Below are 22,666 nucleotides of genomic sequence, written 5' to 3'. Positions count from 1 at the left end.
AGAATTAAGAAATTTATAATTTTACAATTTTCTTAATTTAAAAATGTTTAATTATAATGCAAAAGAATTTATAATTTCAATATAAAAATAACAATAAAAGCTACACATTAAATGACACATTGTAAACAAATTTAAGTAACGATGATGGGGGAAATACAGATGATTGGGTCTGAAATAATAATTAGGAAGACCAAAACTAATGTTAGCCGATCTCCTCATTGATCTCCTGTAGGGTTATTTGAACTTGATTTACAGGACGTCTCTGCATTTTGAGTTTCGGCATGTTTGAGTTAATCTACTGAATTTGCTGTTATAAAATATGAATGTTCTAAACCGAATCTTATATAACAAATAGAGCTGTAAATGTTATATACAATTTATTTACACTGTTTACTGTTGGCTTTTTATTTGAAAACTCCTTCTAAACATTAAAATTAATGTAAATTCCTCTTTGCCAGGTATGATAAAGGCATCGAATAAACCAAATGAAAACGGAGGCTAAAAAATAATAAACAATACAAGCGATGCTGCAGCAGCTGATGGACATCAGTTGTATTAATACTGCGAAGTGTTTTGTACAAATTGACGAATTGCAGGGTTGGGATGTGTAAATATTCTGTTGATATTTAGAAATCTTGCTATATTTATCTTTTAAACGCATGATTTTTCCTGCATGGTAAATCGTTATCTATGGTGTGTAGGCTATATTTTGGGTCCTGTTGATTAATTAAAAATAAAAACCTTTCTAAATTGTATATGTTGTTCATATGTTATTGTTCGTATTTTACAAGTGTTATTTCTACCCCTATGAAGATAATAAATACCAACAGCCCTGTTATAAGAGAAATGTTTTTTTGTGCTCATATTAGTCTAACTCAGGCTAGAGTGTATAAAAGATCGTTTATTTCTGCAGTCCAACATGTATTACTTTTATTAAAGTGTAACAGCTTACATCACACAGTTTTAAACCATATATTATTGCGTGTTTTTAAATGTAAGTGCTTATATTTACATCAGCGAGCCTTTGTTATAGTGCAGATACCGGCGGTCAAGTGAGAAGTTCGGGGGGCGTGGTGGATTTTACATCAAGCGTTTGGTTGGAAGCTCGATTCCGCGGCTCCTCCTCTGGCTCCATCAGACAGTCCTTCTGCGCATACCCAGGCTTCAATTTCAGCAGTCTTTTGCAACAGTTTGTGCCCGTCAAGCAGGCGTTTTGCCCTCAAAGCATTCAAAGGGAAAAGGGGCTGTCGCGTCGTTCATAGTTTATAGTCATTGGTATAGAGCTGTAAATGTTATAGATTATTTATATACATCATTTACCATTGGCTTTTTATTTGAAAACTTCTACTAAACATTAAAATGAATGTAAATTCCTCTTTGCCAGATATAATGAAGGCAAATAAACCAAATGTAAAACGGAGGCAAAAAATAATAAACAACACACGGGATGTTGCAGCAGTTGATGGACATCAGTTGTATTAATACTGCTAAGTTTTTTGTACAAATTGATAAATTGTAAACTTGACGATGTGTAAATATCCTGTTGATATTTAGAAATCTTGCTGTATTTATCTTTTAAACGCATGATTTTTCCTGCATGGTAAATCGTTATCTATGGTGTGGAGGCTATATTTTGGGTTGTTAATTGCTAATTAAAAATAAAAACCTTTCTACAATAGTATGTGTTGTTTATATTTTATTGTTCATATTTTACAAGTGTTATTTCTAACCCTATGAAGATAATAAATACCAACAGCCCTGTTAAAAGAGAAATGTTTTTTGTGCTCAGGCTAGAGTGTATAAAAGATTTATTTCTGCAGTCCAACATGTATTACTTTTATTAAAGTGTAACAGCTTACATCACACAGTTTTAAACCGTATATTATTGCGTGTTTTTAAATGTAAGTGCTTATATTTACTTCAGCGAGCCTTTGTTATAGTGCAGATACCGGTGGTCAAGTGAGAGGCCGGTTCTCCTCCAGTCATCTTCGACATTGTTGCTCCTGCGACAAAAACAAGGAGTGGGCATGACAGCAGCACGGTGACAGCATTAAATACAGACACTTTAAACTATTACTTTAACACATAATGGGTTTTATTTCTGTATCGCGAGCGAATCTTTTTGAACTAGTTCACCAAATTAAACTGAATCAATTGAAATGATGCGCGTCTCCAGTAAGCACTTATCCACAAACTACTTACTTTTTAACAAGCCTAATACCCCCCCTCTGACTCTAAATAATCCAATATATACTTTCGTTCAGTTATTAGAACAGTAACGTTACATTAAGAAGCGGTGAACCGATAATACTGTGCATGCGTGATTCAGTGAACCAAACACAAACAGTAGCCTTCTGTGTGACTGACTTAAACTTGAACAACTGCAACGCGGGTGAACCGAGGGCTTAAATGAGAGGAGAAAAAGGTGCAGGTGTCCTGCACGACAGATGAGAATTCTACCGCCGAAACACCAAAGCTACCACATGTTGTCTCCTGCCCTTGTGGTGTGTGAGTGCTGCAAGGCTGTTACTTACAGTTGGAAGAGGAGCAACACAAAACAGCAATTGCATTGGCCGGGAATCGGACCCGGGTCTCCCGCGTGGCAGGCGAGAATTCTACCACTGAACCACCAATGCTGATTCATGGCTTCATCTGCCCTTGTGGTGTGTGAGTGCTGCAAGGCATTTACGTACAAGTGGAAGAGGAGCAACACAAAACAGCAGTTGCATTGGCCGGGAATCGGACCCGGGTCTCCCGCGTGGCAGGCGAGAATTCTACCACTGAACCACCAATGCTGATTCATGGCTTCATCTGCCCTTGTGGTGTGTGAGTGCTGCAAGGCATTTACTGTACAAGTGGAAGAGGAGCAACACAAAACAGCAGTTGCATTGGCCGGGAATCGGACCCGGGTCTCCCGCGTGGCAGGCGAGAATTCTACCACTGAACCACCAATGCTGATTCATGGCTTCATCTGCCCTTGTGGTGTGTGAGTGCTGCAAGGCATTTACTTACAGTGGGAGAGGAGCAACACAGCAATTGCATTGGCCGGGAAGTGGACCCGGGTCTCCGGCGTGGCAGGTGAGAATTCTACCACTGAACCACCAATGCTGATTCATGGCTTCATCTGCCCTTGTGGTGTGTGAGTGCTGCAAGGCATTTACGTACAAGTGGAAGAGGAGCAACACAAAACAGTAGTTGCATTGGCCGGGAATCTGACCCGGGTCTCCCGCGTGGCAGGCGAGAATTCTACCACTGAACCACCAATGCTGATTCATGGCTTCATCTGCCCTTGTGGTGTGTGAGTGCTGCAAGGCTGTTACATACAGTTGGAAGAGGAGCAACACAAAACAGCAATTGCATTGGCCGGGAATCGGACCCGGGTCTCCCGCGTGGCAGGCGAGAATTCTACCACTGAACCACCAATGCTGATACACATGTTCTCACCTGCCCTTGTGGTATTTAAGTGCTGCAAGGCATTTACGTACAAGCAGAAGAGGATCAACAAAAAACAGCAATTGCAATGGCCGGGAATCGGACCCGGGTCTCCCGCGTGGCAGGCGAGAATTCTACCACTGAACCACCAATGCTGATTCATGGCTTCATCTGCCCTTGTGGTGTGTGAGTGCTGCAAGGCATTTACGTACAAGTGGAAGAGGAGCAACACAAAACAGCAGTTGCATTGGCCGGGAATCGGACCCGGGTCTCCCGCGTGGCAGGCGAGAATTCTACCACTGAACCACCAATGCTGATTCACATGGCTTCATCTGCCCTTGTGGTGTGTGAGTGCTGCAAGGCTGTTACTTACAGTGGAAGAGGAGCAACACAAAACAGCAATTGCATTGGCCGGGAATCGGACCCGGGTCTCCCGCGTGGCAGGCGAGAATTCTACCACTGAACCACCAATGCTGATTCATGGCTTCATCTGCCCTTGTGGTGTGTGAGTGCTGCAAGGCATTTACTTACAAGTGGAAGAGGAGCAACACAAAACAGCAATTGCATTGGCCGGGAATCGGACCCGGGTCTCCCGCGTGGCAGGTGAGAATTCTACCACTGAACCATCAATGCTGACACACATCTTCTCCTGCCCTTGTGGTGTTTAAGTGCTGCAAGGCAGTTATGTGCGAGAGGAAGAGGAGCAACACAAAACAGCAGTTGCATTTGCCGGGAATCGGAGCCGGGTCTCCCGCGTGGCAGGCGAGAATTCTACCACTGAACCACCATTGCTGATACTCATGGTCTACTGCCCTTGTGGTGTGTGAGTGTTGCAAGGCTGTTACTCACAGTTGGAAGTGGATAACACAAAACAGCAATTGCATTGGCCGGGAATCGGACCCGGGTCTCCCGCGTGGCAGGTGAGAATTTTACCACTGAACCACCAATGCTGACACACATGTTCACCTGCCCTTGTGGTATTTAAGTGCTGCAAGGCATTTACATACAAGTGGAAGAGGAGCAACACAAAACAGCAGTTGCATTGGCCGGGAATCGGACCCGGGTCTCCCGCGTGGCAGGCGAGAATTCTACCACTGAACCACCAATGCTGATTCATGGCTTCATCTGCCCTTGTGGTGTGTGAGTGCTGCAAGGCATTTACGTACAAGTGGAAGAGGAGCAACACAAAACAGCATTTGCATTGGCCGGGAATCGGAGCCGGGTCTCCCGCGTGGCAGGCGAGAATTCTACCACTGAACCACCAATGCCGATTCTTGGCTTTATCTGCTCTTGTGGTGTGTGAGTGCTGCAAGGCATTTACGTACAAGTGGAAGAGGAGCAACACAAAACAGCAGTTGCATTGGCCGGGAATCGGACCCGGGTCTCCCGCGTGGCAGGCGAGAATTCTACCACTGAACCACCAATGCTGACACACACCTTCTCCTGCCCTTGTGGTGTTTAAGTGCTGCAATGCATTTATGTACAACTGGAAGAGGAGCAACACAAAACAGCAATTGCATTGGCCGGGAAACGGACCCATGCCTCCCGCGTGGCAAGCAAGAATTCTCCCACTGAACCACCAATGCTGACACACATGTTGTTATGCCTTTGTGATGTGTGAGTGCTGCAAAGCTGTTACATATAGCTAGAAGAGGAGCAACACAAAACAGCAATTGTATTGGCCGGGAATCAGACCCGGGTCTCCCACGTGGCAGGCGAGAATTCTACCACTGAACCACCAATGCTGATTCATGGCTTCATCTGCCCTTGTGGTGTGTGAGTGCTGCAAGGCTGTTACTTACAGTTGGAAGAAGAGCAACACAAAACAGCAATTGCATTGGCCGGGAATCGGACCCGGGTCTCCCGCGTGGCAGGCGAGAATTCTACCACTGAGCCACCAATGCTGAAACATACGTTTTTTGCCGTTGTGGTGTGTGAGTGCGGCAAGGCAGTTACGTACAAGTGGAAGAGGAGCAACACAAACCAGCGAATGCATTGGCAGGGAATCGGACACGGGTCTACCACGTGGGAGGTGAGAATTCTACCAATGAAACAGTAATGCTGATACATATGTTCTCCTGTCCTTGTGGCGTGTGAGTGCTGCAAGGCAGTTACGTACAACCAGAAGAGGAGCAACAAGAAAAAGCAATTGCATTGACCATGAATCGGACCCATTATTCGATTTCTGTGTTATTTTACCATAATATAATGAGTTCAGCAGTAAACTATAGTCCTGACATGCAGGATCTCGTGGAACACCGTTTATTCGGTATGGTCAGGGGTTTTTTCGGGCTTTATTAGTTTGCTGATACACGCCTAACCACCCAGTTAGCAAAATACACTCGGGCCAGTTCCGGCTAGATTCTCGCCTGCTAGAGACTTACCCCTCAGCCCGACTCCGTCTGCTGTACCTACTCGGGCCGGATGCCAATGGACTCATTTATAATTATAATGCACAAGAATTTATCATTTCAATATAAAAATAACAATAAAAGCTGCACAATAAATGACATATTGTAAACAAATTTAAGTAACGATGACGGGGAAAATACAGATGATCGCTATCAAGGAGTAATTTTCTTTATGGGTTTGAAATAATAATTAGGAAGACCAAAACTAATGTTAGCCGATCTCCTCATTGATCTCCTGTAAGGTTATTTGAACTTGATTTACAGGACGTCTCTGCATTTTGAGTTTCGGCATGTTTGAGTTAATCTACTGAATTTGCTGTTATAAAGTATGAATGTTCTAAACCGAATCTTATATAACAAATAGAGCTGTAAATGTTATATATAATTTATTTACACCATTTACTGTTGGCTTTTTATTTGAAAACTCCTTCTAAACATTAAAATAAATGTAAATTCCTCTTTCCCAGGTATAATAAAGGCATCGAATAAACCAAATGAAAACGGAGGCTAAAAAATAATAAACAATACAAGCGAACAACACAATACAATACAAGCAAAAACTAATAAACAATACAAGCGAACAACACAATACAATACAAGCAAAAAATAATAAACAATACAAGCGAACAACACAATACAATACAAGCAAAAAATAATAAACAATACAAGCGAACAACACAATACAATACAAGCAAAAAATAATAAACAATACAAGCGAACAACACAATACAATACAAGCAAAAAATAATAAACAATACAAGCGAACAACACAATACAATACAAGCAAAAAATAATAAACAATACAAGCGAACAACACAATACAATACAAGCAAAAAATAATAAACAATACAAGCGAACAACACAATACAATACAATACAAGCAAAAAATAATAAACAATACAAGCGAACAACACAATACAATACAAGCAAAAAATAATAAACAATACAAGCGATGCTGCAGCAGCTGATGGACATCAGTTGTATTAATACTGCGAAGTGTTTTGTACAAATTGACGAATTGCAGGGTTGGGATGTGTAAATATTCTGTTGATATTTAGAAATCTTGCTGTATTTATCTTTAAAATGCATGATTTTTCCCGCATGGTAAATCGTTATCTATGGTGTGTAGGCTATATTTTGGGTTGTTAATTGCTAATTAAAAATAAAAACCTTTCTACAATAGTATGTGTTGTGTATATGTTATTGTTTATATTTTACAAGTGTTATTTCTACCCCTATGAAGATAACAAATAATGACAACCCTGTTATAGAGAATATGTTCTTGAGCTCATATTAGTCTAACTCAGGCTAGAGTGTATAAAAGATCGTTTATTTCTGCAGTCCAACGTGTATTACTTTTATTAAAGTGTAACAGCTTACATAACACAGTTTTAAACCATATATTATTGCATGTTTTTAAATGTAAGTGCTTATATTTACATCAGCGAGCCTTTGTTATAGTGCAGATACCGGCGGTCAAGTGAGAAGTTCGGGGGGCGTGGTGGATTTTACATCAAGCGTTTGGTTGGAAGCTCGATTCCGCGACTCCTCCTCTGGCTCCATTAGACAGTCCTTCTGCGCATACCCAGGCTTCAATTTCAGCAGTCTTTTGCAACAGTTTGTGCCCGTCAAGCAGGCGTTTTGCCCTCAAAGCATTCAAAGGGAAAAGGGGCTGTCACGTCGTCCATATTTTATACAGTCATTGAATAAAACAGATAAATAGGAAATGTGAGTGTGTGGTAAACGTTAAATGCTTTCAGTAGTTTTTTTTATGCCTTGTTCCTCTGAGAACTGTTCCTTCTAATGAAAAATGGTTCTTAATTTGTTAAAGAGATGACCTAATGGCCCGTTTTCACTGAGTGGTACGGTACGGTACAGTTTGGTCCGCTTTTATGGCCGTTTCTACTGTCAAAAAGCGTACTGAACCAAACCGTACCGTACCACTTTTTTCAGCACCCTTTCGAAAGGGTACCAAACACGAGAAAGGGTACCAAAAGGCGGAGCCACACGCGCAGCTGAACGCTATTGGTTTACAGAGATACGTCATTCACTTACGCAACAAGCCAGAATAAAAACAAAAAGCCCGCCATGTTTGAAATACACAGCGAGAGATTAAATCGGAATAATAAATACATATAATAACGAGCCATGGTCGATCTGGGCTCAAACAAACCTTGTCGTCGTCTGGATGAACAGCCACAAAGCCAAGAAGAAGAGCAAATTTACCCTGTGCCCTGTAGTTTTTGACGAGCCAGTCTGAGGCGTGAGCAGTTTCGCTTTCTTGCTAGCGCTCGACATTTTTTCAAGCAAAAATGACGTTGACTGAAACTTTCTGTCATACACCACGCCCACCAAAAGGGTACCCTTGGTTAGTGGAAACGCAAGCCTGATAAATGTGACCCGTACCAAACCGAACCGTACCGTAGCATACCAGTCCGTGGAAACCAGCCATAAATGTGATTTAGGAATTCAGTAATGACCTTTCATTCAGACTAATCTGACTGTGAGCTCCCTTTGTTTTTGTTTTGATTTTGTTTTGTCTCACAAACAAGTAACATGAGTAATATGAAAATCACATATGAAACACACATGGAAACACATGAATGTGAGGTTTTAGTATATGTGGGCAAAGGAGTTAATATGCAATCACGTTTTCACATGAAAATATTCCAAAACCAGTCAAGTGTGCTTTACAAATGATTTCAGCATGTGATGCTAATGTAACACGTTTTTTTAATTTTTTTGTGAAAGTACTACCACAACCACAAAAAACAAAACAATAAACAAAACAAAACAAAAAAAAACTAAACTAAACTAAACTAAACTAAACTAAACTAAACTAAACTAAACTAGGTAACCCTTTATGTTAACCCTCTACTGCATGGTGTTGCCAAATGGCAACATGGTATTTCTGTTCATTTCCCTGCCACTGTTTCTTTAAGACCAACGTTGACATTTATTTTGTTGGAAAGAAAAGACCTTAGTGTAGCCAATGATGTGCTTTGGTTATGTCACATGACATGCAGTGTTTTTTTGTAGCGCAATTTCTGACAGATTGGCGTTAATTGTGAGTAGTTACTGAATGCAAATGTAAACATTAGTAAAAACAAAGGATCAAATGATATCAGATCCACAAAAAATCTGAGACATCACCTCCAGTAAGTTATGATGACATATTCACAACTCAAAAAAGTTTTGATCAAATTAGTTTTTTGTAAATTGATCAAATGTATGTCGCCAAATGACAACACTGTGCAATAGTGGAACATGCAATATTGCAATGGGTTAGCTAGCTAGCAAGATCAGCTGTGAACTTTTAACTTTTAACAATAACAACATGAACGCTAGCAATATAATGTTGATTAGTTGTATCTTAATTGTATTTGCATTATGGATGAAATCTAGTTTTAATGGCAATACTACTTTTGAATAGATATGAATACAGAGAACAATGTATTAGTGAGCACCACCATGTTCTATGGTAAGCAAATCAAGAAAAGGACAGAACTGGCTTTTCCTGCAGATGAAAGTGAGGATGATATGGGTTTTAGTGACCATGAGAATGATGCAGATTGGACATTTGATAAGAGCAGTGATGGAGACAGTTAGCTGTAAGTTAGCTGTGAGGCATATGAGACAGGCGTAGAATAGTATATAGTATAATATATAAACATTGCTAGCTAGTAGCTACATTATTCTGATGCATCTGGATATATTAGACTTGTTAATTATTTGTTATAATATTTACTGGAGAAAATATATTTCCTGTATGTTGTAAACATGATAATACACTATTATGTGTGTTTTTAATAATATTCATCAAAAAGAATGGAATAAATGAAAGCTGTTGGAATATGAGTTATTGGAAAGTATGTATAAGGTGTCATTTTTAAGTTCTGTGTTAAAGCTTATAATACTGCATCACCAATTAAATCATTTCAAACAACAACATTATTAATAAGGAAAGTTCTAAATTAGAAATTTATAAGTTAGGTCCACTGTTGGACGTTGTTGCCATTTTTAAGTACCTTAAAAAAAGAAATGTTTAAATTTTTTTACAGCACTTAAGAAAAGTAAATGTCAAATATTTTTTATAAATCTATCATAATGCATGCAGTAGAGGGTTAAGGTGTCATTGTTACACATTCCATACTTATATATACATACTTATCTATAGTAATTACAATTAATTATGCATAATTACATGCATCTAACCATTGATCTAACCCTCATCCTTTCCCTAACCATAGTGAAAGTACAAGTAATTAATCAATATTACTCAGTAGTTAAATATATAGTTACACTGTAACAAGGACACCGTAAAATAAAGTGTAACCAAACAAAAAACACAACTTATAACTATGATAAGCTGATAATGCAAAACTTAATTCCATTACAATTTCAGTAAAAAATAAATATTGTGTGCTTTAAAAACAAGACATTAAAACATTTCAGGGCAGCACGGTGTCGCAGTGGGTAGCACAATTGCCTCACAGCAAGAAGGACGCTGGTTTGAGCCCCGGCTGGGTCAGTTGTTCAGCATCTTTACTGCAGTCTTCAATATCACATGATTCTTTAGAATTCATTCTAATAAGAAGATCTGTAGCTCAGGAACTGTTTATTATCATTCTCATCATTGTTGAAATCTCTTCCCCTATTATTGTACTGAATAGCATGTTTTTGTGACAAAGAGGACATTGTGCATCTGATTAGGTGAGCCTGTTATTTAAATAACTGAGTTGTGTAGACATTTCACACACACACATGCTCATACACAACTTAAACGAAAATCAGCTTCCCTCGCCCTCTTCTATTCTAAAATTCAGCGTGAGAATGTCTTTTTGCTTGTCGTAATCTCATAAACATGGTTTCTCTATTCCCAAGATGCAGGCTGAGGCAATAAAATCACTTACATAAACGTCTGAGCCAAAAAAATAAAAATACTATGTGATAAAAACAGCTAACATATTACTAGTTCCACTTTGGATTCAGTAGATGTGCTGCGGTTGATTTCCTATAGGAACACTTTATACCTACTTTTTATCACTGGTTCTGTCCTGCTGTTTGAGAGCCGGTTTTAATATGGGCTAACACTGCCCTGTAGGATAATGAGAAGATGTGGTCCATTATGCTCCAGAGGGGGTTTTACTGTCTCACCTAGCGCATATTGTCATGCCATGTGAAGTATACAGAAGATCACACATGGAAAATATACTTATACTGGCAGTAGGCTTGTGCCCTGCAGTCATACGAGGTTGTTTAATAACACCAAGCTGCATTTTCTTTTCTATTATTTTGCTTTTTTAAATCTTGTGTACTAATGTTTTAATACCACAACTATAATTTCCTCAGATGGCAAAAAGTCTTGCATGAACAAATCAACATTACCCTCAGGGACCACAATATAAACACACTCTCACATCTTAGTAATTCACACAAGCTTTTTTTCTATTTCAATTGCATTTAACAGTTGTTTCCAATATAGGAGTAACCCAGCACTGCACATATTGGATGTCTCCTTAAATCAAACACACCTGATTCAAATGGGTTAGACAGATAAATGAGACATCGATATCTGAATTCCAAATGGAATCCTACTCTAAACCCTTGCAGACTTTGGCCCAATCCCAATTCTACCCCTTAGCCCTTCCTCTTAGCCCTACCCCTCGTTTTGCGGTAGAGGTGTCCCAATTCTCTTTAGCTTGAAGGCGTAGGGCTAAGGGGAAGGAGTGAATAGCCCTTTGAACGAAGATTTTTCAGGACCACACTCGAAACCAAGGAGTAAGACAATTGTTGTGTTTGTGTGTTTACATTGATGAATATGGCCACTGTGTAAATACACAATATAGTTACGATCTTATTGTCACATTAGATCTATGCCTTATATATGCCTTCAGCGATTTCCTGAAGATAAAAAACAAAAATAACACAACTGGAAGAACTACAGCAGTCGTGATCATCTGATCTCATATGAAGCATGAGATCGCAATCACATATGATGACGTGTGCAGTTGCTGTAGTGCTGTCCCAATTCTTAGGGGTAAATTTTGAAGCCCTTCCCCATAACCCTCGGTTGTAAGGGCCAAGGGGAAGGGGTAGGGGTACAAAAATAGAATTGGGACTGGGCCTTTCTCTACATCTACACTTTTGTGCAACCCAGGCTCATTCTGATTACGTACCCCTATATACTTTTCTTAAGAGAGCAAAATACATCATTGGAGTTCTCAGTTCTCACCCTGTTATTTACTTGTTTGTTTTATTTTTTAGCTTTTATTTTTGTCTAACCTGCTTTCTCTAACTGTTCTTCACAAGACTCAAACCCCATTGTTTCAATTGCGCCTGCTGTTCTCATGTAAATCCACCAGAGACGCTGTCGACTGACTGGCTGACTGTATGGTTAACCGACCGATCTCCCCACCCTCCCCCTTCCTAAACCCAACCAATAGCATTTTAAAAAGTACCGATTGATTTGGTGTGATAAGGAAAAGCATAAAAGAAACATGTTCTGTTGGTGTCAACCCAGGCTCATTCTGATTATGTACACCTACATATATACATTTCTGGAAAGAGCAAAAAACGTCCCAGGAGACTTTTTTGCAGTTTTTGTTTTAGCGAATCCAAGGCAGAGTACGCTTTTTCAAATATCAAATTTCTCTCACGAGTGCCATTCATGCCTGCTGCTCTCACATAAATCCACCATATCAGGCAGGCTGCTGACTGACTGACTAATTGACTGACTGACCAACCGACCGATCCCCCTGCCCACTCACTTCCCTAAACCCAACCGTAGTGTTTTGAAAAGCAATCAGGAAAAAGAAAAGCCCTCGCCTAATTTTTTTACCACATTTTCAGATTTTACCACATTCTCATACTGTAATTTCTTGATTATTTTATTTTTTGGCTTCTGTTTTTGTCTTACCCACTTTTTGGAACCATTCTTCACCAGACTCGAACCCCATCATCGCAGTCAACCCCGCTCTGTGTCTCAAGCTGCCGACGTATGCGTCAAGCTACATAAACTAGTAACAGCGGAAAAGCCATCCACATGGAGGTTACTGGTAAGCTGGTAAGCAAGAAAGGGAACGACATCATACCACCCCATAGCGTTCGTTTTAAAGACAAAATGCAGCCATACGTAGTTCTGGCTACATAGTTCATGATCTCCAGAAATAAGTATACAGTATACAGGTGTCATGGATTGGTCAGGCTCTCACGACCCCCACTCACGAAGATCACCATCACCTGACTTCTAATGAGCACACAGCTGCATCACATTCACGAGCACCAGATAAAAGCACAGCACTCCAGTCGCTCATTGTCCGGGCTCGTCTCGACGAAAGCGGACAACTGAGCGACCACTCAGCGTAGTCATCCTCAGCTAAAACAAACGATTTACTTACCTGTTCTCTTTGTATTCCTCCTAGTCTTCCTGGTCCTCCCGAATCGTCCTGTCTTCCAGTCCTTCCAAGTCTGTGTCATCCTCTGTCAGCTGTATCTGGTGTGTGCTGTCCATCCTCGTGTATTCCTGTTACCCAGCCACGGAGGAAAAGACCCCAACATCATTCCTGATCCTCCTGGCTATCCTTCATGTGCTCCTTGTTGTCATTTAATAAACACCCTAACGTTTCCTTACCTCTGTCTCCTGTCCGCTTCATAACAGAAGCCCGGACCCATAACGACGACAACATGAGCACCCCCGATCACCTTCAAGAGCTGGTGGACCAGTTGAAGCGGATTCTACAGCCACCAGCTCCACTTTCCAACGCACCACCAGCACCGAGCACTTCCGCCTCCACAGTTTCTTCTTCGGCCCTTCCTTCCAGTCCCATGGCCCGACCAGCGCCCTACTCAGGCGGAGCGGGGGAGTGCAATGGTTTCTGTTACAATGTTCCCTCATATTCGAAATGCAACCTTCTCTATATCCCACAGATAAGTCGAAGATCGCCTACATCGTATCTCTACTCTCTGGACCTGCACTTAAATGGGCTGAGACGATCTGGAACCAAGCCGGGCCGGTCATGAATTCCATCACTACCTTCACGGAGTATTTCAAAGAGGTGTTTGGACGTTCTGATGGGAAAGTAGCCGCTGGAGAGCAGCTGTATCATCTAAAGCAAGGTACTCTATCTACACAGGAATATGCTCTCCGGTTTCGCACTCTAGCAGCTGCAAGTGGATGGAATGAGAGATCGTTGTTGACCACGTACCGGCTCGGCTTGGAACCCACTCTCCGAATCCAACTGGCCACATTAGATGATACAATGGGTCTGGAGAGATTCATCCAACATTCTCTCCGATGTTCCGATCGTCTCCGTTCCTATCAACAGGACACCATCACCCCCTCGTCTGCACTCCTCCAATCGCCTGAGTCAACAGCCTCTCCAGAACCAGAACCCATGATAATAGAGTCTGGAAGACTGACATCAGCGGAACGACAGAGGAGGCTGACCCGGGGTCTGTGTCTATACTGCGGTGTCAGTGGACACACCCGTATGGAGTGTCCCCTTCGTCCCATTCGGACTTCAGTGAGTGTATTCAGTACGAATATTGAACAATGTAAACCACTTACTACCACCGTACAAATAACTACTGCCTCTATTTCTCTCCTTGTCACAGCCCTCATCGACTCCGGGTCAGCAGGGAACTTCATCTCCCAATCCCTCTGTCGTCAACTCCACCTCCGTACTGAGGCGTCCTCGCATATATACCAGATACAACCGATAACCCAGTGCACTCGATCTTCGACCCGTATCCATCGACAATGCGAAGACATCCTTCTTCAAGTGGGGTTGTTACATCAAGAGAGGATTCAATTTCTGGTTCTGGAGGGTGCAAATATGGACATCATTCTAGGGCGCCCGTGGCTGGTGAAGCACGATCCCATCATCTCTTGGGGCACAGGAGAGATAAAGAAATGGGGATCTGGATGTACACCTGCCTGTTTTCCAAATCTCCCTCTTCAAGGTCGGAACCCCATTTCTTTGTTTGCAACATCGGTCGAGAGCCCTCCTGAGAAGCAGTCTATCCACATTCCTAAGGAGTACAGCTCCTTTCATGATGTCTTCTGCCCCAAGAGAGCTTCCCAGCTACCGCCGCATCGGCCATGGGACTGCGCGATCGACCTAGTTCCAGATGCCCAGTTGCCAAGAGGTAGGATCTACCCGCTCTCGCTTCCAGAGAATCAGGCAATGGAAGATTACATAAGGGAGGCTCTGAGTCAGGGGTACATACGTCACTCAAAATCACCAGCCGCCTCAAGCTTCTTCTTTGTGGCCAAGAAGGACGGAGGGCTGCGTCCATGCATCGACTACAGGGTCCTAAATAACGGTACAGTAAAATACCGATATCCCCTTCCTCTGGTACCAGCCGCTTTGGAACAGCTCCGAGAAGCTAAAGTCTTCACTAAATTGGACCTCCGCAGCGCGTATAATCTGATAAGAATACGTGAGGGGGACCAATGGAAGACAGCATTCGTGACCCCTACTGGCCACTATGAATATGAGGTCATGCCTTACGGTCTGGTCAACGCCCCCTCCGTATTCCAAACTTCATTCATGAAGTCCTCCGGGAGTTTCTTCACCACTGTGTAATAGTGTACATAGATGACATCCTCATTTACTCCCGGAGTGAGGCCGAACATCGCCAACACGTTGCGGAGGTCCTACACACATTGAGAGAACATCACCTCTACCTCAAAGCGGAGAAATGCTCATTCCACCAGAAGTCGATTCATTTCTTGGGATACATCATTGACCAAACCGGTATACGTATGGATGGGAAGAAAATTGAGGCTGTTCTATCCTGGTCAGAACCCACTTCCATTAAGGAGCTCCAGAGGTTTTCTTGGGTTGCTAACTTTTATAGACGGTTTATCAAGGACTACAGCAGGATTACATCACCTCTCACTAATCTCCTCAAGGGTAAACCCAAAGGACTGGAGTGGACCAAAGAAGCAGCCGCAGCCTTCCGCCTTCTTAAGAAGGAGTTCACAAGGGCCCCACTCCTGACTCATCCTGACCCAAATCTTCCTTTCGTGGTGGAAGTGGACGCATCCACCACCGGCGTCGGGGCAGTATTATCTCAACATCATGATACACCCGCCCCGACTGCATCCCTGTGCCTATTTCTCTCGGAAGTTGAGCCCGGCGGAGCAGAATTACAGCATAGGAGACAGGGAGCTTCTAGCAATCAAGCTAGCCTTGGAGGAGTGGCGTCACTGGTTGGAGGGAGCCAAACATCCGTTCCAGGTGATCACAGATCACAAAAACCTCCAATACATCAAAGAGGCCAAGAGACTATGTCCACGTCAAGCCAGATGGTCACTTTTCTTCTCACGTTTTGATTTCTCCATTTCCTATCGTCCAGGACCCAAGAATCTAAGAGCAGACGCTCTCTCTCGTTTACACGAGCATCACGATCATGAAGAACTCCCCAACGAAGATTCTTCCCGAACACATCTCCATTTGTCCGATCACCTGGAACGCTCCTCCAGTCGTTGCCACTCCGGAAGCCCCTGCTCCGCCGGGATGCCCTCCTCATCGGCAGTTCATACCACCTGAACACCGGGTAGATCTGATCCACTCCTTACATACCTCGCTAGGCACTGGACATCCAGGGATCAACAATACTCTCTCGCTAGTATCCCAACGATTCTGGTGGCCAAACATGGCAAGGGATGTGAGGCAATATGTTCAGGGCTGTAAGGACTGTGCCCAATCCAAGAGCCCACGTCATCTACCCGCTGGAAAGCTCCATCCCTTGCCGATTCCGAACCGTCCCTGGTCACACCTAGGAGTGGACTTTATCACTGACCTCCCTTCGTCAGAAGGTAATACCTGTATTCTAGTCATAGTAGATAGATTCTCAAAGTTTGTCAAACTAATCCCTCTGAAAGGTCTTCCCACAGCCTTTGAAACTGCCGACAATATCTTTAATCAAGTCTTCAGGTCATTTGGTATTCCAGAAGATATTGTGTCGGACAGAGGTCCACAGTTCATCTCACGTCTATGGAAAGCCTTCTTCAAGCTCCTAGGTGTGGCCGTCAGCCTCTCTTCTGGATATCATCCCCAAACCAACGGGCAGACAGAGAGGAAGATTCAGGAGGTGGGACGGTTCCTGAGGACCTTCTGCAGTGGTCACCAGAACTCCTGGAGCCAGTATTTGGGCTGGGCAGAATATGCCCAAAATTCACTGCGGCAACCCTCCACCGGACTCACGCCATTCCAGTGCGTCCTGGGCTTCCAACCACCGCTCTTTCCCTGGGATGGCGAACCATCTGATGTCCCCGCAGTGGATCACTGGTTCCGGGAGAGCGAGAGAGTCTGGGACGAGGCTCATCAACATCTGCAGAGGGCAGTCCGTCGAAGCAAGGTAACCGCCGATAGGAGAAGGTCTGAAGAACCCAGATACACACCCGGACAAAAGGTGTGGCTATCCACCCGGGACATACGCATGCGACTGCCCTCTCGCAAGTTAAGTCCCCGATTTGTTGGTCCCTTCACCATCGTGGAACAGGTTAACCCCGTCACCTACAAACTACAATTACCCTCTCACTACCGTATTCACCCTACATTCCACGTATCACTCCTGAAACCCTATCACGATCCTGTTCTTCCCTCCACAGAGCCTGACCACGAAGAGGAACCCCCTCCTCCACTGCTCCTAGAAGAAGGAGCCGTCTACGCAGTGAAGGAGATCTTGCGTTCCCGACGTCGTGGTGGCCAGTTGGAGTACCTGGTGGACTGGGAAGGGTACGGCCCCGAAGAAAGGACATGGGTTCCCAGAGCTGATATTCTCGATCCTAGTCTCATGGTGGAGTTTCATGAGAGCCACCCTGAGTTCCCAGCGCCTAGAGGCAGAGGGAGACCACCACGGCGTCGGAGGTGTCGGCCCTCAGGAGCGGGCCCTGGGGAGGGGGGTACTGTCATGGATTGGTCAGGCTCTCACGACCCCCACTCACGAAGATCACCATCACCTGACTTCTAATGAGCACACAGCTGCAGGCTATGTTTTCAGAATGAGCCTATGTGGGTTGGTGTGGTTTTAGAAATAAGGTATGTAAGACTATGCTGCTTTCTGCTTTGGAGTGACAACAATCACAGATCAACCAAAGTGCTCAAATCTCAAGATCTTTTGAAGGACTTGGAAAGGCACAAATCATATTCATTCTGCATTACATGATTCTTTGTGCATATTTCATTTGTGATGCAAGAGATGCAAAACGTTTTTGTACCCCTACTCCCTTTATCCCATTAATAGCAATTTGGATGGTAAACCCTTTGAAGGGATTGGGGCATAGGGATGAGGCCTTTAGAATGAAGTCAGTCCTAAAGACCCGGCAGAGACTAATCCTACTGGCTAACTTGACACAACCTGAAATAAAAGCCTAGTTAATACCAAAACATCATCATTAATTTACCCTCATATTGTTACAAAACCTGTATGACTTACAATTAGTCTGATTTATTTTAAGATACAATTCTCACTCTTAAACCATTAACTAGGAATTTAGCCTCAAACTAATTTGCTGCTTGTTAATAGTTATTAAATTAGTATATAAGATTACTGTAGATATTGGTTGGAATTTAAAGATGTAGAATTTAATAATGCTGAATATGACCTTATAACTACAAACATACATTCAATATTTTAATAATAGGCAGGTAATATGCCACTGGGTAATAATGAGAATTGGTACTTAATCTAAAATATTGCCTACAACCTTATGTGGAACACAGAAGATATTTATAAATCATCAGTTCCTTACCAATATTGTTTTGGGCTCTACTGAAGCTTAAGATCAAAACACCCCTAAATCTACACAAACTCCCCAAAAATAAATAAAATGCAGTTGGTTGTTTTTCACATTAGTGCCACCAGAATAAGCTACCAGACTCCTGCAGACAGACAGAGAACGAATGAAAGATAGAGACAGGGACACAGAGGTGAAAAAGACAGAATGGAGGAGAGAGAGAAAGAAAGAGCTCTGATTAGACTCTATATTACGTATGCATCTCCATACTTCCTCTCTGCTCCCCTTTTATTAAGGATCTTATGATGTGCCATCATTCATGTCTGTGTGTCATTCTTCCCCTCTGAATGGGATCATAATCTCCTCAGCTTTGCTTTTAATGGCAAAAGTGACAATATGCTAATACCTGCTGGGTGTGCACCTCAATTTGACACCTCTGTGATTCTGCGGGTTAGCGTAGGCAGATGTGCCCACCGAAGCGGAACCGGCAGGGCCACGTAACAGGCTTACTCATTAATGAGGCTCTGACAAACCACAAGCATGCCAATTAATGGGACTGAATGAACCCTTTAAACTGGAAGATTAAGAACTGGCTCGTTCTGACGAGACAACAGAGACCGTAGCTGTAATGTATGCCAAACTCTGACGGTAATGGTTTCACACAGGCCACTGTCAGTGCAAGTCCTCTCACTTTAGGAGGCACAAAGGCAAGACAGATGGTTTGTTCTGTCAAAGAACTGTAAAGATTGTAGACTGGGGTGTAAAGTGCACCAAAGGTCAAAGCTTGTTTATCCAGAGCACCGCAAGAAAGTCTCCTAAAGAGGGTCTTGAAGTAGGCCTAATAGGCAACTGACAGTTTATGGAGCTCATTGTGTGGCAGGTCTGATTAGGTGTGTGCTCACCTGACATGCTACACTCTTTTGTTGGAAGAGACTGTAGAAGTTGATGTCCCATGAGAGATGACCCTACTAGCACCTTGTCCACCACTGACAAATGTCTTCTCCGCAGGGTAGTGTCAATCAGGCGGCACAGGCGCTTTATTGAACAGCTGCCATGCTCGGGGATGGGACAAGTGACCGTATGAGCTTTTTCTCTTACATACTTGTTCTGTTCACCTTGTGTCCCATTTGTACCATGATTTGTCTTTAGAGAGGGGTGAAGGTACACTGAGGAAACATGGAAGGAAGGGAGTTTGCAAAGATTGCTGAGAAGCTGCAGTGGGGAAGTAAAACACAGGGGTGGTCAGTCTAGTAAAAGGTCTGACATGGGCCCCTCCGTCGGCTGCATTGATTGTTCTCTCCTCTCCCTCGACCCTTCACTGTAGTAGGAGGCCTGAAGCAAAATGCTGGTAATTGATCCTACAGTACATCCCCCTGTGCTTTTCCCTGGCCTGCAGATGCTGCAGGGGATCTTTCACAGCTAATGCACCCCCTTGTTTTGACACTTGCTGTTCCTGCTGCAGTAACCCCCTAAGCCCCAGCAAGACTGGATCATTAGGCCAAGGAGTATCTTCAGAAGCTGCCTTCATCCTGGATCTTTTTATCATGTTTTTCTCTGTCCCAATTATTGACTATATTTACAGGTATACCACTGACATTCCAGTTGGACCCCATATATTTTTTGCTTTCACATTGATAAAACTAAAGTTTCACATCATCTCCAGCCAGTGCCCAAGCAGGTGAAAGTAAATTCTTACTAGCAGTTTTCATGCTGCAACCGTCTAGTCACCACAGCACTTTCACACCCCAGCCACTGATTTTCACTCCTTAATCTAAACAAACCTATTGTCAGATTGATCAATAGAGTCTGGCTGCAGATTTACTTATAGGCTTGCACTCTCGGACTTGCACGCTCAGGCAACCGCGCTTCCTCTGCAAGGGACGTCATTTACAATCGCCACCAGTGGCCGCTTGCATGAATGTCTCAGTAATTTAACTTAAAAGTGTCCCTGAGTGGGAAAAATCTCTGAGGTAAGGGATGTCATTAAGATAATTGCAACAAAATTCTTATCTGTTACCTTTACCTATGTGCCTTTTTCCTAAGCGTTTCGCTGTAGTTTCTGGCAACATACGGCGGCAGGCACCACAGTTGCTATAGTTTCGTAAACAGATCGTAATAAACCACGAAAGCTTGCCTTACAACAGCTCTGCACTACACATCATCTGTGCCGTTTTCTTTCTGTTAAAGTCGAGACGTTCCCTTATCGAGTCGATCTCGACATTATGTTTGGAGGACCTATAAAACTGGGCTGGGATCATGTAGAGACGTTTGAAGCTGTACTGATACTGCGATTTCATATGGATGTGCTAATTCATCAACACGTATATATTAGTTTATTTATTAAATGGTTTGATTAAATTATTTATTTACAGTCCTGTGAGTCTTTTATCATTTTTTTTTGGGTGAGAATACTTGCATTTTGAGTGTTATTAGTTCAAGGGAGCTGATTAGGTCCCTTAAATGTTTTAAGAGGAGATTGTAACTAAGGACTAAGGGGAAATACTTACTGGCAGCCTTAAATTGATGTTTTTATTAAGGGTAGCCTTAACCTTAAACTGAGGGAAGTCGTTCAAGAATCATTGCTGTAAGTCCATAATGTGTATCTGTTAGTAGTAATACTACAACTCCTTGAAACATGGTTTTTATTCATAACTGTGAAGAATACTTTGTGTCTATTTAGACCTGACAGTTCATAAAAATGAATAATAAGCTTTGCTGCTATAAATGCTAATAGTAACCTGCTTTGGTAAATTTATATTAAAGCAATATATTCATATGATGAATACACAAATAGATTTTCAGGGTTTGGGGGGGATCTGTCATGTCCTGAGAGTGCAAGCCCCAGAGTGCAAGCCTGAAGTTGCAAGTGCAACTCTGCAACCAGACCCTTCTCAGATTAAGGCAGAGGGTCTATTTGATTTAAACACCAACTGGAAAGCTCTCAAGGTATGCAAACTCAGTGTTTCTGTAACTTCGTCAGAGCCAATTTGGAGTTTTAACCTTCTGTAAGTTGTAATACCACTGCATATGCTAAATTATAAAGTTCATTGCTCAGGCTAATTAATGGTTCATAGCATCCCCTTAAATTGATTACTCTAGATAAGGGCATACAAATAACATAGGGTAGACCCTCACAACAAATGAGTTACTGGCCCATGGAACCTGACACTTTGAAAAACAAACTTGCTATTACCGGTCTGTTCATTACATCTTCACAGTTACTGTGCTTCATCGTACCTTTCTGGCCAGACAGCTTTTTTATGAACTTACTTTATGGCTACCTTCACCCTGGCTGCTTGTTGTTTATGAATAACATTTTAATGGGGTTTCAAAAAACCTAGGAACTACGTATAGCAATAGATACTCAAATTGGTATTTGTTTTAAACATTTCTTGTTTAAAGTGATTTAAATTAGAATTTTCCAAATTAATCTAAGAACATCTTGTACAGCCAATTAGGTGTCTACAGCACAGTGTCATCAACACTTACATTTTTCTCTAGAGTGAACATGATGTCTCTACCAACACCTTCCCAAAATGAACGAAGTCTGCCCAGCAACCAATTGACTGTAAGTTCCAGTTCAGGAAGCACCAATTACGGCAGTGTCTGTGATAGTCCCTCATGTTTTCTCTGATGCGGATGAGGTGCTGCATGTTGTCAGCCACAGACCTCTCTCGTGTGGCCTTGCTCGATGTCACACTCTTGCATCATGAGGTGAAGATGGAGTGTGTTGTCTCAGCCACAGACGGATGTCCGCAGTTGGCCTCTGGAGTCTCAGACCACAAAGTGAGAGGAGTAATTGAGTATCAGTGGTCAGCCCCCTTCAGGCTTACTAAAGGGGAAGAGATCATGCTTCCAAATACCTTTAAGCTCAGTTGAATCTGGCACACATTAATCTCTCGGTCTCCAACTGCTTAAAAGCTAAGTGAACTTTTGAGGTTCTCCGAAAATGTAGGACAGCTGTTAGTTTGGCTTAACTAATAAATAATTAATGTAGTTTAAAACCTACAGAATGCACTGTTAGAAAGTAGTAAATAAAATTTACAGGAGAGTTTACAGGAGAAAGTGTTCC

At 42.6% G+C, this 22,666-nt stretch overlaps 15 non-coding genes across 15 annotated transcripts; all 15 read right to left on the bottom strand.

Annotated features, from left to right (window-relative positions):
* Positions 1 to 2,565: 2,565 nt before the first annotated feature.
* On the bottom strand, positions 2,566 to 2,636 carry trnag-gcc (transfer RNA glycine (anticodon GCC)). Its single transcript has one exon. It is a non-coding gene; the product is annotated as a tRNA-Gly (tRNA).
* An 88-nt stretch (positions 2,637 to 2,724) lies between these two features.
* On the bottom strand, positions 2,725 to 2,795 carry trnag-gcc (transfer RNA glycine (anticodon GCC)). Its single transcript has one exon. It is a non-coding gene; the product is annotated as a tRNA-Gly (tRNA).
* Positions 2,796 to 2,884: 89 nt separating this feature from the next.
* Positions 2,885 to 2,955, bottom strand: trnag-gcc (transfer RNA glycine (anticodon GCC)). The gene has a single exon. It is a non-coding gene; the product is annotated as a tRNA-Gly (tRNA).
* Positions 2,956 to 3,196: 241 nt separating this feature from the next.
* Positions 3,197 to 3,267, bottom strand: trnag-gcc (transfer RNA glycine (anticodon GCC)). Its single transcript has one exon. It is a non-coding gene; the product is annotated as a tRNA-Gly (tRNA).
* Positions 3,268 to 3,355: 88 nt separating this feature from the next.
* Positions 3,356 to 3,426, bottom strand: trnag-gcc (transfer RNA glycine (anticodon GCC)). Its single transcript has one exon. It is a non-coding gene; the product is annotated as a tRNA-Gly (tRNA).
* Positions 3,427 to 3,516: 90 nt separating this feature from the next.
* Positions 3,517 to 3,587, bottom strand: trnag-gcc (transfer RNA glycine (anticodon GCC)). Its single transcript has one exon. It is a non-coding gene; the product is annotated as a tRNA-Gly (tRNA).
* Positions 3,588 to 3,675: 88 nt separating this feature from the next.
* On the bottom strand, positions 3,676 to 3,746 carry trnag-gcc (transfer RNA glycine (anticodon GCC)). The gene has a single exon. It is a non-coding gene; the product is annotated as a tRNA-Gly (tRNA).
* An 89-nt stretch (positions 3,747 to 3,835) lies between these two features.
* Positions 3,836 to 3,906, bottom strand: trnag-gcc (transfer RNA glycine (anticodon GCC)). The gene has a single exon. It is a non-coding gene; the product is annotated as a tRNA-Gly (tRNA).
* Positions 3,907 to 3,994: 88 nt separating this feature from the next.
* trnag-gcc (transfer RNA glycine (anticodon GCC)) lies at positions 3,995 to 4,065 on the bottom strand. The gene has a single exon. It is a non-coding gene; the product is annotated as a tRNA-Gly (tRNA).
* A 246-nt stretch (positions 4,066 to 4,311) lies between these two features.
* Positions 4,312 to 4,382, bottom strand: trnag-gcc (transfer RNA glycine (anticodon GCC)). Its single transcript has one exon. It is a non-coding gene; the product is annotated as a tRNA-Gly (tRNA).
* An 88-nt stretch (positions 4,383 to 4,470) lies between these two features.
* trnag-gcc (transfer RNA glycine (anticodon GCC)) lies at positions 4,471 to 4,541 on the bottom strand. The gene has a single exon. It is a non-coding gene; the product is annotated as a tRNA-Gly (tRNA).
* Positions 4,542 to 4,629: 88 nt separating this feature from the next.
* Positions 4,630 to 4,700, bottom strand: trnag-gcc (transfer RNA glycine (anticodon GCC)). The gene has a single exon. It is a non-coding gene; the product is annotated as a tRNA-Gly (tRNA).
* An 88-nt stretch (positions 4,701 to 4,788) lies between these two features.
* trnag-gcc (transfer RNA glycine (anticodon GCC)) lies at positions 4,789 to 4,859 on the bottom strand. Its single transcript has one exon. It is a non-coding gene; the product is annotated as a tRNA-Gly (tRNA).
* A 247-nt stretch (positions 4,860 to 5,106) lies between these two features.
* trnag-gcc (transfer RNA glycine (anticodon GCC)) lies at positions 5,107 to 5,177 on the bottom strand. The gene has a single exon. It is a non-coding gene; the product is annotated as a tRNA-Gly (tRNA).
* An 88-nt stretch (positions 5,178 to 5,265) lies between these two features.
* trnag-gcc (transfer RNA glycine (anticodon GCC)) lies at positions 5,266 to 5,336 on the bottom strand. The gene has a single exon. It is a non-coding gene; the product is annotated as a tRNA-Gly (tRNA).
* Between the last annotated feature and the right edge of the window lie 17,330 nt (positions 5,337 to 22,666).

This window comes from Danio aesculapii, chromosome 17, assembly GCF_903798145.1.
Source record: "Danio aesculapii chromosome 17, fDanAes4.1, whole genome shotgun sequence".
Lineage (NCBI taxonomy): Eukaryota > Metazoa > Chordata > Actinopteri > Cypriniformes > Danionidae > Danio > Danio aesculapii.
The sequence above is the reverse complement of the archived record's forward strand: the minus strand, read 5'-3'. Positions and strand labels throughout refer to the sequence as shown.